The following is an 18,124-nucleotide window of genomic DNA, read 5'->3' on the forward strand; positions in this document are numbered from 1 at the left end:
TTTGGTATAAATTCTATCTTGGATTTGGATCCACAGCCAGTATTTTTGTTTTTGCTTTAGTCCTGTAAATAAAATATTTAATTTGTTCATATGCAAATCCTTTTAAGTGACTTATTTTCAGAGTTTTGATGAAATTCCACTCTATTTTTTATTGCTAGAGAATTTATTACTTCACATTTTGAACTCACAATAAGGTAGAAAATATTCTTGTAATTATTGCAAACATAAACACAGGCATCAGTTGTATCCCGTCCAAATGCTTATTCTAACCCCGTATTCAGATCGTTCTCTCATGCTTTGTGTATATACTGTGTTTTATAAGTTAATACGGACTTTAAAAAGCATTTACATGTTTTTGCCAGTAGTGACTTAAGGCGACATTCTTGTATCTGTCCTTTTCCTGCCATGGACTGGGTGTGTGCATGCTCCCAGCACAGTGCTGAAGTGTCTCTACCTTCCTTAGTGGGAAGATATTGAAGGGTTGAAGGAAACTGAAGAGAAACATAGGGCTGTGCAGAACCAGAGGGATGTGCTTCGCCACACCCTGCCCTGAGACAAGAGTTTACCTCATCACATGTCCTTATGTGAGGGTGGGATGGGGCTGCCCTTCTTCCCTTCTTTCTTATTCTCTGGAGTCTGGATTGCACTAGTGACAGGGAGATGTAAAAACAGACCCATGGTAAAAAATGGTATAAAACTAAACCAAAAGGAGTATGGCACTTGCTGTGGTGCCAGATGCCAGATCTAATTTGGAAAACTTCTGGAAATAGCTTGGGACTTCAGTTGTTGATATGTATTTCCTGACTCACATTTAATCCCACGTAAGTGGTGTTTCTGTCAATAACAGAATGAAAGTAAGGAAAAGAAAGGCATGTATCTGTCTGCCATATGTATGACAGTTCAAATCCTAGAAAATACACTACTTGTTTATAAAACTGGTATTATATTCCAAATTACATTTGCCAAAATATCCTGAAATGAATCCATCTACACTCTGAAAAACTGCTTAGAGATGAGTTTTCAAATGAGATTTTGGTAGCTTCAAGTCCTGAAAAGGCACATTTGTTGAAACTACACAACTGTTTAGGTCCTGATGTATCACAGATATAATCTGGGGTCATTAGAAATGAAGAATGAAATGGTGAGAAGAATTGGAGAGAACAGGAGAGATTTTAAAAGTTGAATTTCCCGAAAATGCTACATTCTCTGTCTAGCTGGTGGGAATTTAGGAAATATGACGTAGAAGATTTCCTCTTCCAGCTGTCATCTTTGTTTCCCAGAGACTTTTGGCCCATCATTAGCAATAAAGGCTGATGATTGTTAACATGAAGAAACATCTACACACCTGTATCTTTGTATCAGTCAGGTAGCATGTAGACTTCTGCATAGACAGGAATCCTGATTTTGGCACTTTCAAGGTTACCCATAAAAGAAATAGAGGGGAAAACCCCATAAGATTAAATAATAAGGTATACCTTAAAGGATGTGTGAATAAAAACTGCATAAGCGTTCTTGGATTATGTCCTTAGATAATTTGTTTATGTAACTGCTAAAGCATCTTGTTATAGGAAGAAGAAAACTTTGAGGATTGCTAAACACTTAGCTCTACATTACATTAACTTCAAGGGATTTTAGTTATATGACGACTGTAAAAAATGTTTTTATATTCTACTAAGCAAATATGGGATCACTTTCCCTGTTAATTTATCTAATATCTCTGAAGTTGTAAAAAATGCAGTGAAGAAAGTTTTCTTCCAGATCAAAAATAGTAGGATGAGGTAGTTCTGAAATGAGATCTTCAGGCCATTTTAAATAATCCTGGAACTCAAAACCTTGAAACTTCTGTCTTTTCTTTGATAGCTAGTTTTGTAACAGTTAAATGCTTGGAAGTTTCCTGTTTACTTTGTCCTTCAACAATATTGAGCCACAAAAAAGTGTCATGCAGGCTGTATAAATCCAATCAGAAAGATACTTCTTTTTTAAGTTTTTACTTCGGTCACAGAAACCTAGGTTTTATAAAGATTGGGCAAGCTCCAGGTAAGCATCAACAAATTTCAGGGATTGTTCAGAGCAAAAGCTACAGACAATTTTTCAAGGCTGGTTCACTGTTTTTATTTGTGCTGGTCAAGTACTTTTAGTGTGTGATGAATTGAAATAAAAAACAGTTTTTCAGGTACTTTATGAGAAACCAAAGATGTCATGTTCATAAATTCTATATATTAATATTGCATAAAAGAATTAACTTCTTTGTGTGTGTACTATGCAGCTTTTGTTTGTGTTGTGTGTATGTGCATGACTTATTAAATGAGCATTAAATGTATCTGCTCCTGTAAGCCATGAATTCTGAAGCCACACTTCTCAATGGGAATGGTAGGTAAAAAGACCTGACTGCATTTGTGAGCCTCTCACTACTAAGTTTTGTAATTGTTTCAGTGAACACAGTTGCCTTAGAAAAGTCGTTTCGTGGAGAGAAAAAGCTGCCTGGTTGCTCAAGGTATTTTTGGGGGTCTTTAAGCAGCTAGAAAGAGACACTGAGGTGGATTCTTTACTTCAAGGGGGAGCCAGTGCACAGAGGAGGAAAGGAAAGTGGTATGTCATGTGAATCTTCATGCTAAGCAGACTACTCTTGTGTTTATGTATCAACTCAAAATTTTTTCAGGATGTGTGACTTAATACCTGCATATGCATTGCATCAGTTAGCAAATTCTGCTCATTGGTGTCTGCTTTGTTTCAGGTAGGATGGGACATAATCTTCATCATCTGGAGTGAGAGTTAAGCACAGTGAGAATCAATCCAAGCAAATACATAGAGGCTAGGCAGTGACAAGGGCATCTGCCTGCACGTCTTAACATCAGGAGGAGGGGGGGTGAGGTGGAAGGTATTCAGAGAAGGAAACATTTCAGACAAGTACTTTGGTCCTGTCTAGAGTCAGCTATGCTTTGTCCAAGTGATGATTGGTACCGGATATAACGTTACCATCTCCTACATTTTTCTTAATATTGATTTAGAGTAAATGAGGAGCTGAACATCATTTTGGCATCTCAACATTATTGCCTTACTGGTTCTTAACTACTTTTGTAGAAGTATTGAATGCTTTGAGAAAGGAATGGTATAGATATTCCTGGACAATGTATTCATAATGATTCACAAGGTTCTGGATCTGAGAGGGAAGTCTGTGTGTAATAGACAGTTAAAAATGCGATAAATTTGATGATGTTCATCAGCAGAAGATGTAGAGAAATGACTCATCCAGAACAGCATTGTGGGTCATTGAAAATCATTTTCCTTAGGAAAAGGGGTACGAAAGGCAATGTACTTCTCTGAGCACTTTCTGCAACTTCTTTCTTTTCACACACACATTGCTGAGAGTTGTGAAACAACTTACTGTTCATATCCTGTATGAGTGCTCCATGACACTGTGATTTGTAAACAGGTTTTCAGAACTAGATTTAAGATAATGACTTTCATACACTATGTGTGTTCTTTTACCAAGTTTTAAAAATTATTTTGCTTCCCCTAAACATCTCCTGTGTGCAAAGGGAGTTTCAAAATGGCTGTTTTCTAAATATGCTTAAGAAGATGAAAGTCTAAATACTGATAAATGATTTTACCCCTGGGCAACTTGATGTATGAGTTGTCTAAAAATAAATGTCTGATTTTCATAGCTCTCTTACTGATAAATGGTTATCTTGCATTTGCAATGATGCTTCTGCAATTTCAGAAATTGCTTCCACCTTGAAACCATTTCTGGAAGATTGTGGCTTGTATTCCTGCTTCCTAAATATATTTCTGGAGTTTTAGGTCAGATTTCTATGTATAAGGATCTCTTCATCTGTTTGAATTATTGATTTATAAAAGGAATAGATCATACCCACATTGCATATTACCAATTTGTCATGTAGAAGATAAGCTGATTTATACCCACAAAGACTGGTGCTTTCAGATGTTAAAGCATCTGAATTTCTGTGTAGCTCAGTGGACCTGAGTATCTGTTGACAAAGTTCTCACGAAAGGTTCGCTCACCTTCTCACAAAAGTGTACAAAGGTTTGCTGAGAACTATATATGCATTTTCATGTTGCTTTTGTCCTTTCATTCTTGGTTTAGACCCCAACATGTTTCTTTTGTTTAGCCTTTTGCTAAACACAAGTCTGAGGACACTGCATATTTTGACCTTTTCCTATGATTCTTTAATTTTCCACAACTTTTGAGATAAATTATACTCTTTTTTTTTTGGTCATAAGCATACTGTAAGAACTTTTAGAATTGCACCACTTAAGACCACTCAGAGAAACAGACTGTGTTGCTGTTGCTTGTGCAGTTGTACCTCAGCAAGATGTAACCTGAACATCATCCTATGCCCTATCTGCACATCTGTGACTAGATCATACACAATCTGACTCCTCCTTGCCCTTCTTCCTCAGGTCTGTTATTTAAAATGTGAATTTCATGTGGTACTATTTATATGCAAAACAATGTGCAAATTATACAAATTTGGTCAGTTATTGCCACACCTCACTTGAATAAGTCTTGTTCAAGATAGGAACTGTTGTTTTCAGTTAAGCAAATTGAGACTAAGTTGAGGGATGTCACAGCTGTGATGTTTTCCCTGTCTTTTCTTAAATCTGGCTCTGGTATAATACCCATGATGATGATATCTGGAATGCAGTGATCAACATTTTCACTTGTTTATTACCACCATGAAGAAGTGCGGTGCAGCATCTGATAAATGCATTGTCAGTTCTTGGGAGTGTGGACTTTCAATTGTTAGCGTGCAGTGTCCAGTATGATAAGGAGGCCCTTTAAGCAACACTGTTACAATAATACTAAAGAATAATATATTTGGAAGTTTCTGTTTCATTCTGTTTGTGCATACATGTCTTCATTCAAAGAAAGAGCTTCTGGGCTTTTCCTACAGCTTTTGAACCAAACAAATGTCCTCTTAGCTAGGGAAGTAGTCTTCCTAGCTGAGGCAGATAGTCTTCAGTCTTTGATTGAACTGCAGTCCTTTTCAAGTAGTATTATAAAAATGTATTTGTTTATTTACTTCCCTTTAAGGCTTAGAAGGGTCATGCACTAATGTCCCTTCTCTGACAATTAATGATAAATATTTTCAAGTAGTAGCAAATTATCTGAAATAAATAGGGTCCTATTATCTCTCAGTGCAAGTTAAAGCAAATCAAATAAAATCAAATCAGAATTAGTTTTTAACTGGCTAAAAGGCTTTTTTGATGTATTAAGATACACAAAAGCAAGTGTGGGTCTATTCAATAGCTTCTGGTGGCAGGTCCTATTTACAAACAGGGCACCATCTACACAAATAATTCTGTTTGACTTGCATGTTAATATATGGCTGAATTAATGCTCATTAATATGTTGAAGGAGGATGGTTAACCGGAACTTCTTATCTGTTTACCATTGATGCAATCCAAGGAGGAGTTGACTTTTTTATGTTCTCAGCCTTGTCTTATCAATGTGTTCTCGTTTTGTCCACAAAACTGAAGATTAACTTGCATGGAAGTTACTGCAAGACAACTTCTATTATGTCAAGGCCTTGAAGGTCTGACATCATGAAAATGAAGGAAGGAAGAAAGGGGTTGATACAGATATTTTTAATAGAGACTAGATCAGTTTGAAAGAGGTAAAATGTGTGGAACCAGGAATAGAAGCCATCACTGAGAAAAACAGTTTATGTATACATTTTTGTTGATGTGAATTAAAAGCTAAGGGAAGTAAAATGAGAACATTCTGTTGCAATTGCATGACTATGAGATTTTTTTTCTTCAGCTTTAGGTCTGGATAAACAGCTGAATGACAGAACATCAAATAAGCAAGCAGTCTAGATCCCAAAATAGAATAAGTAAATGATGTGACCAATTAGGTCTTTTATGGGGATGGTAGACCAAAGTCTCCCTTGGAAAAAAGGTAAAAAATAAATAATAGAAGAAAAGACAGACTTTAAATGAAAACTACAACTCAACTCTAGAAGCAATGTACTGGGACACTCTGCTGGGTTATGTAAAACACATGATATAAAAATAATTATTTTGGGGGTGTGTGTTACATTTTGAGGCATGAGAAGACACAGATTTTCTGTTTTCAAAAGGAAAGTGAAAATATATGGGAGTAGGAAGGCACCAAAGTGTGTTTACAAAAAGCTTAGCATTCAACTAAATGCACAGATGCATAAACTAAACACTTTTTAGGCCTAAACCACTGTTTATATAGTAATGAGGATTTTCCATCAGTTTCTTCAGTTAAACAGTAGCTGTCTTTTCACTATTTAATGGAAACAAGGCAGTCTTGCATAAAAACATCAGATATATCAGCATGTTATGCTCTTCTGTCATATGAGTTCAGCATAGTCATAACCCTAACAGACCAACATTTTAACCTGCTCTCCTTTTGAATTTTGTCTCAGATTTGTGAAATGAACTGGGTCCAGTTTTGCTTAAGAAGCAAGCTGGTGTTTTGAATAATAGAGAATCTTAATATCCAGTTTTAGGTTTTGTTTTGAAAGATGGAGAAAGCTTGTTTATGACTCGGAACAGCTGCCAAATGCTCTAACACCAGCGTAAATTAACTATTTACTCAAATCCATTTTTATATCTGCAAAAGAAGCTATTGCTCCATGTTTTCAATGCCCCAGAGGCCTATAAATCCCCCAGAAAACATTGCAGTAATGTAAAACAACCCAGTGCAGTTATTCAACAAGTACCATTTTTATAGGGCTGTGCTGTACCAGAGCATGCTCAGTCCAGCATCTACAATAAATCCAAGCCCTAGTGACATTTGTTCTACTGACTGGAGCCATTAGGGACCACAGAAAGGAAGGGAGATGCAAGTCATGCTAGTTGGACATTTTAAATAACAAGGCAGCAGAGCAGATGAATGCTAAAAGTGCTGTGTTTCTGTGGAGCTCTCAGCAGAGGAGCAGAAACAGGGGGAATGAAGTTGTTCAATACTTTCAGTCAAATCTGCATCTTGACACTTTGTCTTACAACAGATAATTGAGATGGGATGGTTCAGGTTTTGTTTTGTATTAATAGAAAATATCATCCAGTATATTGCAGGGACAGTTTGCTAAGCAAAAAGTCCCTTGTCCATAGGTGTCCCCTTTGCCTACAGATCCTGAGCAGGGATGTGAGAGGCCCAGGTTCAGGGTGGTTATCAATGGGTAAAAAAGATTGGAAAAGCTCCTTTCTTGGCATTAAGGTTTTTCAAAGCTCTTCAATTTTAAAATAAAATACCCTGGATAAAAATAGTATAATGTCCAATCATCTTATTTAATTGGGTGGAAACTCGGTGACTGAGTAGTTTAAAATTAGATGGAATAAAATTTTATATTGAAAAGAGTAACGCCCCAGAGCTCGTGTCTAACTGCTATAACTCATGTTGTTGGAAAGCTGCAGACCTTTATTCCACTTCTTAAAATACCTCTTGAATTTGTGCCATTTCAGAGCTGCTACCTACTCTTTTTTCAAGCTGTGAGACCAGAGTTCAGGAGTTATTTTCTGAGGTTCAGAGGGGTTTTTTTCTACCTCCCTCTCCTCACCCCATTAGCACTAGCAAATGCAATGTTCATTGTTGTTGCATGAAGTCCAGCCCTGGAATTGCTAGTTACTGGTATATATGCTGGGATTTAATTGTTGCTTCAAGTCTCTGCTGTGTAGCACACACTCCTACATCCTCCAGTAGATGTGTTCATAATTTTACTGCCCATTTTTCCCCTGTTTCTCTGATCTGATGATCTCAAGTATTGCTTCTACTCTTGCTGCAGAGCATCCAACCCTAGATTATATGGATGGAAAGTAGAGCAAAGAAATAAACCAGCAAATTTCATTTCATAGAAAGATGGGAGTTCAACACTTTTAGAGTTTAAAGAGGGGATGATGTTTTACCTTCAGCCTGCCAACCATTACTGGAGGTGACAACCGATCACAACAGAGAATGTAGGGACAGATGTGGGTTGTTTTACAGAAGAATTTGTAACTTTAATATTTGTTTTTGATGTTACAACTTTTAGAATGGAGAAAAAAGTTATACCTACCCAACTTGTATTTTCAATTGTAAAGAAAGTTTCCTAATTTTCTTATCCCAGTAGAGGTAGGTATTTAAAATGAGCTTTGTTTAAAAGAATAAAACAAATACTGTCTGGGATTGTAAAACATATATAGGATTTACTATGCTTTGACATGCACTGCCAGACTATTTCACTAGCACATTACTTTATCAGGAAGGCCTTTATTCTCCAGCTTATAAGCAACAAGTTGTGTGAGGTGAATGATGGAAGAGTCAGGCCGTATTATTTAACATTTGTGTGCCAAATGGCCTCTCTTATTTGGGAAAATAAAAGTTTCTACTTTTGTATTAGTATAGTGATCACAGGAAGACTTTCCATTACTGAAAAGGAGTTGAAAATTAATCTGGGGGCAAAATGACCTTTTGATTTGACTAACATACTGTGGATTGGTGGTTTAATTATTGGACACTCTTGGGTTTTGGGGTATTCTTTTATTTTCATTCTTTTTTTCTAAATATATCCATTCTCAAAGTGCTCATTTGAGACCCAAACTTTATGTGCACACTGACATGTTTTCAGAATCAGGCCCTTGTTACTACTTTATCTTTCCAAATTAAAAATTAAGACTATGTAAGGAATATCAACTACTTTGGAACTAGGAGTCCACTTCAGATGTTTAAAGGAGTCTTGGACCTCTTAGTTATTTTGAGTATAGTCTCTCTATATCATACATATAAAAGAGGGCAATACAAGTATGGCATAAAAGTTTGCTGTCTCAAAAGCTATACATGAACCCGTAGTTGAAGTGACATCTCCACTTAGATATGTAGTAAATATTTTCTTGCACTCTAATCTTAAAATAATAGGAAGTACTTCAAACAATTATGCTGTGGCTTTTTGCTCACATCAAAGTCAAAGTTGGGTTTTTTTTATTGCACCCTGCCAAAGCTTTCCATTATGAGTCACAAACTTTAACTGTACAACAAGTTTGATTGTCAGCAATTAAGAAAAATTATTTATCAAAAAGCTCTCCTAGACTGTAAAATTAGTAGTAAAATACATTTAGCGGAAAACTTAAACCTGCACTCTTAGATTTTATTTCTTTCACAGATGTATTTCCTTTACTATTTTGGGTTTTCTGTTTAAGTATGTGAGCAGTTTTCCATCCCTTAACAATTGTACTATAGTTTGAAAAAGGAAATTGTGTTAGCTTCAAACATGACAAATCCTTTGGGTGTTTTTAATGGATTCTGCTATTTACGATAATCATTTGAGAAAACACAAAGAAAGGAAAATGTGGCATGCCGCTAAGTAGGAGAATTTAAAAGTCAAAAATAGCTGATAGTCAGGACTTCTAAAGTAGTCATTAGGAGGTTTTCTATCTAGTATTAACAGATAGTAATAGTTTTAAATGAAAAATAAAACTTTCATGGTTGGTCTGAAAGCCAATGGTATAAATAGTTTAACCATCTGAAAAATTTTATTTTATAACCCTTTTTATTTTGGTTTCCCCTGAAAGACAGGTAATTCCATTTAATTGCATGTGGGAAAGTACTTTCCACTGTTTTCCCATTTTTATTGTTAGTGCTATACTTCAGCAAAATGTTGTAAAGTAAACTGTGAATGAAATAGTAGAATACACTCAGAACAGCAACCCTGTTTGGTAGGAGAGTGTGTGTGTGTGTGTGTGTGTGTGTGTGTGTGTGTGTGTTTCTGTTCTTAAAAAATGTCTGGATATCTACTAAGGTATGTTATGAGCACAGCTGGGCCTGTTGGCTTCATTTTAATGCTTTCTGGGGGATAATAAGATTTACAAAACATGTCACTAAAACATATGCAGGCATATGCATTTGCACAGAAATCTATGATATTTCTTAAAGACCCAGACAGGGATTGCATTTGTGCCTATGCTGAAAGCTGTAATGCCCCACTAGATGAGCCACATCCAACAGGGGCAGCCACCAAGGCAGGGAATCACCATGTGAAATTGCTTGTGAGGACCCTGACACTCATCAAGACTGTGAAATGGAAGTTGATTTGTGTTCCTGCAGTTCTGCAAGGTACTGCATATGCTGCAGAGGCCAGTTATGAGTGTTTCAAAAGGACAGGTTTTAAAAAGAGTAAAAACATTTGAGGCAGATTGATTGGACAGAAAAAAAAAAAAATGGAGAAAGGGTGTGCTAACATAGGATTAAGCAGAAATATTGGATGTTAGATTTGCTCCAGACACTGTTTTTGTCTGTCACATGTTCAACATATATAAAATTGTCACTACATCATTAAGGAGCTCCAAAGAAATCTGTTCCATGATGAATGGAAAAAAAAAATTAGCCAGCATAATGCATGTGGAAGAATTATACTGAAAAATACCACTATGAAATGGCTTCCTGTTTCCTGTAGCAGCAAAATAATTCTTAGAAAGAGTTAAAGTAGAATTGTTGGTAGCCATTTTTATTTTCCTTTTGTAATTGTATCCTGAAGACCTGCTTTGGAAAGATGGGTGAGTAAGGCAATATGGACCCCTAAGGAAATTCCAACTGTATTAAACTTCTGTAAGTGTTTCAACTTTTATTGCTAAGTACGGAAAACTAAAAACCTGGATTCTTTGGCTTACGTGCAAACTATTTATTTTTTTCTTCAGACAGGAGCTCATGCAATTGCCATAAAATTTTCTAAAAAGCGAACCTAGAAGTCAGCAAGATTTTGAGTGTAAGTTCTGGGAAAATATATATGTAGAAGCGTAATAACATACTTTTCTTTAATCAACTCAAGAATTCTCATGATCATACACTTACAATGGTATCAAAATTGGCTCTGACACCCTCGTGACTGGGTAGTCATTCCATTGGAATTCTTGACCTTGTCCCAGTTTGCCCACTGTAATCTGGGGAAGAACTTGGCCTATCCTTAGAAACTGGCCTAAATGGCACACTCTTTTCTAGGCCATTTGCTTTAGTGAAGGTACAAATTGTGGCACAGTGATGTGGTCTGTTACAAGATCTACAAGAATTACTATAGATTCTGGTTTTAATTTTTTTTAATGTAATGTCTCATGTCTGAAGAGTGGGGGCAATAGCACTGGCTATATATAGCATGTTGTCTAAAGAAGGAAGAACATAAGGCTATACACTCACTGAAGTCTGGAAATTACACCTTATTTTCAGCAAACTTCAGATAAGGTAACTGTAGTGACTGTGTGAAAAAATGGAAGTCTGTTTGCATGTGGATAAAACACAATGATTGGCTATGAGAAGGATATTTGGAAATTCACAATGAATATTTATTTTAATAATATCTGAAAATTAAATAATTGAGATCTTTATGTGGAGTAACCAAGTTTGTAACACCTTATTAGAAGTTTTTTACTCACGTATCGTAAGAATAATATCCAGAAGGTCTGAACTTTCTAAGCAACAGAATTACTAGCAGTACCTGGCTGCCATTTGGGAAGCAGACTTCACTAGTCTTGCAGTGGAATGTAGCGATGTTTTAAATGCAAAGGACTTTGAATGTATATTTGAAAACATGTAAAACTAATGGCCATTTATGTAAAGAAGTTAATTTAGAAACAAGGTTTGTAAAATGCATTTCTCGACATATGCTCCCATCCCCTCTGTACTTTGGATTCTTAATATCCACAGTGGCGGTTTGGCTTTACAGAGAAAAAATAAAATATAAATACTTTCACAATATTTAAATTCTAGATATCACATCCAGGATGCATACTGGTGTAATTTCTCTACATACTTCTTAGCAGCAAGTCACTGCAACATATTTTTCCATTCCTTAGCCTCATCTCTGGCTTTGCTGGCTCTGTTTTTGTCTTAAGCTAAATATTTAGCATTTTATGCCATATAAAGTGAAGCAATATGAACTGTATTTTAACCATGACAAAGAGGCAGACCTACATATACTTGTGAGAAAGCACCTCCTCAAAAAGTTCACTGGCCAAAAGGATTGAAACAGAATCCAGAGTGCATTCTTTATCATTAAAGTTTTTTTCTTTTTCAGACAGGGATTAAATATGGCCTTTTATTAAATGTGAGTCTCAGAACACTGCCTATGTTGGCTGCTTTAGTATTTTTGGCAGGACAAGGGTCTTGCTGCTTCACAAAGCTGAAATGAAAACTATAACACAGCATTTAAGGGAGATAAGACTTGTTGAGAGGTGATTATCTAAATAAGTTCTGTGTGTCATATGCTCTTTTCTTTTCTTAAGCAGTCACTTCCCTACAGTTTGTAGTGCTTTAGATCTTTCATGTATCATCTTTGCAGGAAAGATCTTTTTTCCTAAGTATTTTTAAGCAATAAAGCAGGGGCAAAAGGAGTATTTTAATGCCTCCTTGGAGTTCTAATACAGCTGCTGTCCAGGGAAGGGTTTTCATGAGATCAGTGATGATGACTGAGGCATGCACAGTGTTTGGGGTGGGTTTGGTCACTTTTCATTTCTATTCTGCTTCCTTTGAGTAGGAAAGAGCGTCTGTGGGAGATGTCTAGGATGTGAGACTCAAGAAAAGGAAGATTATATAAGCTCGTATCTCAACTACTGTTTTCTCCACTTGCATGTGTTTATTCTAAGAGGGTTCTGCACAGAAAATTTCTTGGTTTAATTTTGTAGGTTATCTCTTGCTCAGGAAGACTGCTAATCTGGGGAGATGGTGCTGGCAGCTCTCACCTTCATTTAATGAAACTCTTCTACATGAAAGCAAATTATAAAATTTGGTAAATAGGTAAAGAATCATCAGATGTATGTTCTTCACAAACAATGACCATGTGTATGTTCTTCAGTGGTGCATGTAAGAGATGTACCTCCAGAACTCCAAATGGGAATTGGAAGTTCCACTGAATAAAGTTCTATTAAAATGCAGCCTGTGAGGTTTCTTTAAGGGAAATCCTGTGTTGACTTTTTAGACAAATTTTCAGATGTTTCTTAAAGTGCCTTTCAAGTCATTACTAACATAAGCTGTAATTATACAATTTGGGGCTGAGAGTAGAGTCTTCCACGTAAAGATCTACTAACTAGTGTAATTATCCATAAGAGAGAATTCATATGTTGTCTTCCATATTTTCATGGTTTGAAAAAGAAGCGATATGTACATGCTATATAGTTAGATTGATCAGATGACCTGGCAGAAGCACATCTTTTCAAGCATAGGTATCTTCAAAAATCTGGAGCATTAGTGTTATGAATCAGTCTTTCCAACATTGCAGTATAATTTCTAGACTTGTACTTTCAGGAGGCATTAATAACAAAAAAAGTTGGCAGCAACAACTACTAGGTAATGGTTTAGGACAGTATATAATGTGTTTCAGAATACCCACAGGTTTTGCTGTGCCAGTTCATGGGGCAGTTTTTTTGAGTGGATATAAGGCTGTTTTAAATTGTAAATTGTCAGAGACTGGGTTAGAAAGCCTTAACTCAATAAGCAAACAAAAGTTTGCTTTCATTAGAATGAAAAGAAGGATTCATGTAATTCTGATGTTGTATTTGTGGTGTTATGCAGCTTTGCCCATTTGCACATGCAGAGTTCTGAAGTGTGGAAATGACGATGCTGTTTGTTCCGATTTTCATAAAGTGTTCTCTTAAATACATTTACTGAGTTGCAGTTCCAGAAATACTTTAATGACGTTCACAAAAGAGTCACTTGGATTGAATATGTTCAGTGATTTGGAACTGTACTTTTAAATGAACAAAATATTCTAAGAATATTATTTAAATTACTTTAAAGAGAAGGAAAATTATTAAACAAAAATAGATTAATTATGTCTGCAGCATTTGGTTACATAGTCTCAACTGGTGCAAATAAAGAGCAGGATGCATCATAGTAAGAGTAGTTTTGTACAGCCCTGAATTGAACTAAAGTTTTTGGTACAAAGATTATACTCAGAAGTAGGGAGTGAAGATTTAAATTAGGATCCTGCAAAGAAATGGGCCATGTTTTGGACACAGAGTAAATTAACATATGAATTCTGACCAACTTTGAAATGAAACAGAAAAATATATAATGGAAAAACTGCTTTGTATTCTCTATTGAATGTCAAAAATGTTTGAAAGTGACTACCTCTGGATAAATCTTGTTCTCACATATAGTTGTTGGCAAATTAGTAGGAACCAAATGGAGACCTTTATGACAGCTCCTTGCTTGTGTCTCAGTGAACTACTTCATTTTGTCATAAAATATAATTAACTATAAAGTATCAGAAACAATTATATTAATTCAGCTGTATACCAGTATGTACTCATGACCATAAAAAAATAAAGTTCTCTCCTTCATAACATCCCTTTGCAACTGTAATAGCAAAAAGTTGATTATTTTCTTCATATGTGTATTTCAGATAAATGATATTTTGCTAGATTATTGCCCTGAGACTAAAGTACTTTTCCCTAATTCATACTGCTAATATATTGAAGGAAAAAAAAAAAAAGGACATTTTGCTTTGAATTGCATATCATTGCTGTGTCTTAGCTCTAAAGCTTTTGTTTAAATGTCAGTGATTTAAACAAATAAGAATTAAGATTGAAAGAAATGGTTTTTTACACAACTTTAAACTAGTAAAGTAACAAGCTTTTCTCATTGATTACTCTGTATGGCTTGCTTCATTTCAAAGTAAATAAGCACATTCTCTGGAAACACCTGAACATCACTTGTAGGAAGATAAGCAATTAAAACCATCTAATTTATCCAACCTCACTATAAATTTATAGTGAAATAAGTTTACAAATAGGTTGTTCATGGTAGGGGCTTTCTAAGAATAAGTGTTGAAAGATGTGAGTCAGAGTTGAAAACCTGGATGTTGAATAACAGTTGAACTGGGGTGAAATCCCAATGGCTTTTTAGTCACAAATTATTAGTAATTATTGTCACTACTTACTCTCAGGATCTGAAAACAATCTGAAACTTCTAATAGAGCACTACCAGTATCTGATTTATTTTTTAAAATTATTGTCAGGGATCTTACATTGTAGGTATTAACTGAAAGGTCATTTCTGTCTGAGAAATGAAAGTGCATCAGCTATTGAACTAATCCAAGAAAAAATAGCAGGTGCTTCTTGCACATTTTGACTGTGATTCTGACCCTATCCAGTTAGCGGCAGATCTCCATGTCACATATCTTCTGACTAGTCCCTCCTCCCTATTTTTTTTTTTTTTTTTTTTTTTTTTTCCCCCCCTAGGCACGCATAAAAAGCAAAAGAATCAAAATCACCACTTTTTGTATTCTACTTACAGGAGTTAGCTTCTGTGTTTGCTTGGTATGCTTCATCTCTCAATGATATAGAGAGCAAGAAATACATACTCTGGCAGGACAATACAAATGTTGGGATTAACAGCAATCCTTTCCTTAGAGTAAAATAGTAGTAATTTTTGAGGGTGGGGAATAGGGTGATTATTAATGATTTTTTTTTTTTTTTTAAAAAAAGAAAAGAGCTATTATTAAACCCAGGAAAAAATCTAAGCCTCCAAATGACCTGTAGAACAGTCATTTATAACATTGAATGTCTTTCGAATGGTATCTTGTACATCAGTTACCAACGCACATTTTTGTCTAACAGGAGATATTAAAGATGCTGCTTGGAATTTTTGAAAACTGATAAAAACATTTCTGAGAAAGAGGTATGACCTGCATCCTTCAAAGCAGTGTTTAACTGCCTACATTACTTGACATCCAAAGAACAAAGGTTTGCAAAGGAGAGACTGATAAGGTACTAATGCCTGCATGTAGGCTACATCTTCTGAGAGTGTGCCAGAATTTGTCTGGGAGAAGACAGAAGACAGACAATATAGATTGCTGTATTTTTCATCAAGTGGTTTGTACCATCTGTATATATTTTACGTGTGCCTTTTGAGAGGCAAGGAGTGTAACTTAGATCCCCCTAGGCTTTGTTCTCTGTCTCTACACCTACCATTTGGCATAAGATGTAGCCAGTAGAAGAAAACTAAGGTTGTTGGGACTTTTTTCTTGTCTTAGCTTCAGCAGCTGCAAAACAGATGTAGGCTGACATGAGTTCTGCCAAAAATCTCTTCCAAGTTTCCCACCCATTTTCCACCAAAGAGAAGCTAGTCTGGTGAAATGAGCGGGGACCTGAAGGTCAGAAAGAGATGGGAGCTCCTGGCTACGTAGAGACTGTTAAAAAGAAGCAATATCAGAAAACCTAGATTTACCACTTTGGAAATTAAAGCAACCAAAACTTATGGAGATAACATTTTAAAAAAATACTATTCCAAGTAGCATGATGTCAATGGGAAATAAAAGGCAATCTATACATGAACCACAACAACACTGCAGCAGAGAAAGTCAGATGACAGCAAGAGTTCGTATCTGGTGTTCACCTAACTGGCATCCATCTAAGTCTCTTTTTAGATATATTTTCAACATTTCAAATACATTAAGCAAAATACCATTGTCTTGCTAGGCAGATCTTTGCTGAAACAGCAGATCTTTGCTTTGTTGTGTGAATTCCAGTACTGAGAGGGAGTCAACTTTCTGTGTACCTCTCCAACTTTTGCTTTGAGCAATATTTGAATATAAAAATCATGTGGATTTTTTTTCAGACTATCTTGACTATCACAAATGCATTCAGTGACATTCACAGAAAATAAATAAAAACTGGAATCTTTCCCACTCTGCCAGCGTGCTGATGAAATCATGCTGCTGCCAAAACTGTGGCTACCAGGCACTTAGCATCCAAGCACTCAAAGGTAGTATCCAGCAGTGGCAGAAATGTTTAAATAACCCGTTGTCCAAGCATGTTTATACTCACAGAGGATCTGTGTAGGCTAACATTGCTAGCAGTGCTGAATCCTCTATGCTGGCAAAAATGAAGGACAAATGCTATCCATGCAGTTACATTTCCCTTTCCTTACATCAGTATCCCAGAAACCTGGAATTTAGATGCTAACTGTTTGTAAATTGGGAACTCAGAACCATGAGTATTAACCCGAATGATGAATTGGGTCTTTATGGCTTTATATATAGCTGTATATATACATATATAGCTGTACAGTAATTCTGTTTACATCATGGAACAATCTGCTTGCAGAAAAATTGCTTGTGTTATAAGTCTCAGTCACTTATAGAGATTAATATCCTCCTGAGAGATGTTTGGATGAGTACTCCTAAAGTTTTTTCCCTTTGACCATTCACGATATCAGTAGTTACCAAGGTTTTAAAAAACCCTTGACCCCACTTTCTGTTGCATTTCCAGGCTTATATCTTCATTTCTAGTATTTATTTTTCAGTATGGTATCAGTGTCATCTGTAGGTGCATTACTTTTATTAAAGGTCACAACCTTTAGTTTGGAAACCAGTGAGACATGGATCTTTCTTACAGCAAGTACTGACACAGGAAGACTTCTTGGCTCATGGCCTCACTCAGGCACAGGTCTACCAAGACAGTTAAGAGAACTTTAGCAAAGACATGCATGAAATACATTTCTGTGTCATACTGCAGATGAGTGTGCACAACCACCTGCTTTCAAACATATATGAAACATGTCTAGTGGTATAAGAATGGTAAGTCCAAATAATAAGAAAAATTATTTAAGATCTCCTTAGTGATTCATTGGAATGCTGGTGTAGGGATTTAAGTATTTAAGTTCAGCTCATCTACATAGTATTTGGCAGACAAGGAAATTTCAAGGAAGAAAAGCAACGTGCATGTTCCTGCAACAAAAAAATGTGGAGAGAAGTTATAGTGACTCTAGTTTGCCAACTAGTGTGAAGGAAGAAATGTGAACTTCTAGGTTTAAAGTGGCTTTGATCTGTCAAGTTTTCTATGTTGAGTTTGAATAATAGACCTTGGCCCCACACTATAGACAATGGGTCTGCCATCTAATGGAGTCCTATCCTAGAAAATCCCTACTCTAGCTGTGGCTCCAGCTGAGGCTGAACAACTCCCAGATCCATTCAACAACTTCGGTGGATACCCTCAGTCATACAACCAGCAGTACACTGCACGTTTGAAGCAAAGTTCTGTTTGTCATGTCAGCGGAGTTAAGAGGTTTGGTGATTTGAAGCCATTAGCTTTGAAACATTGTAATGACTATAGCACTGAGTCAAGCATCAACAGTTCTTATTAAAAAAAAAAAAAAAAAAAAAGTTCA

At 36.0% G+C, this 18,124-nt stretch overlaps 1 protein-coding gene across 1 annotated transcript in view; it reads left to right on the forward strand.

Moving 5' to 3' along the window:
• The window catches only part of MEOX2 (mesenchyme homeobox 2), a 52,498-nt gene that overhangs the window by 19,180 nt on the left and 15,194 nt on the right, over positions 1 to 18,124 (forward strand). The gene's annotated exons all lie outside the window — the stretch shown is intronic.

Source organism: Athene cunicularia (genome assembly GCF_003259725.1).
Source record: "Athene cunicularia isolate RWA chromosome 2 unlocalized genomic scaffold, athCun1 chr2_part1, whole genome shotgun sequence".
NCBI lineage: Eukaryota > Metazoa > Chordata > Aves > Strigiformes > Strigidae > Athene > Athene cunicularia.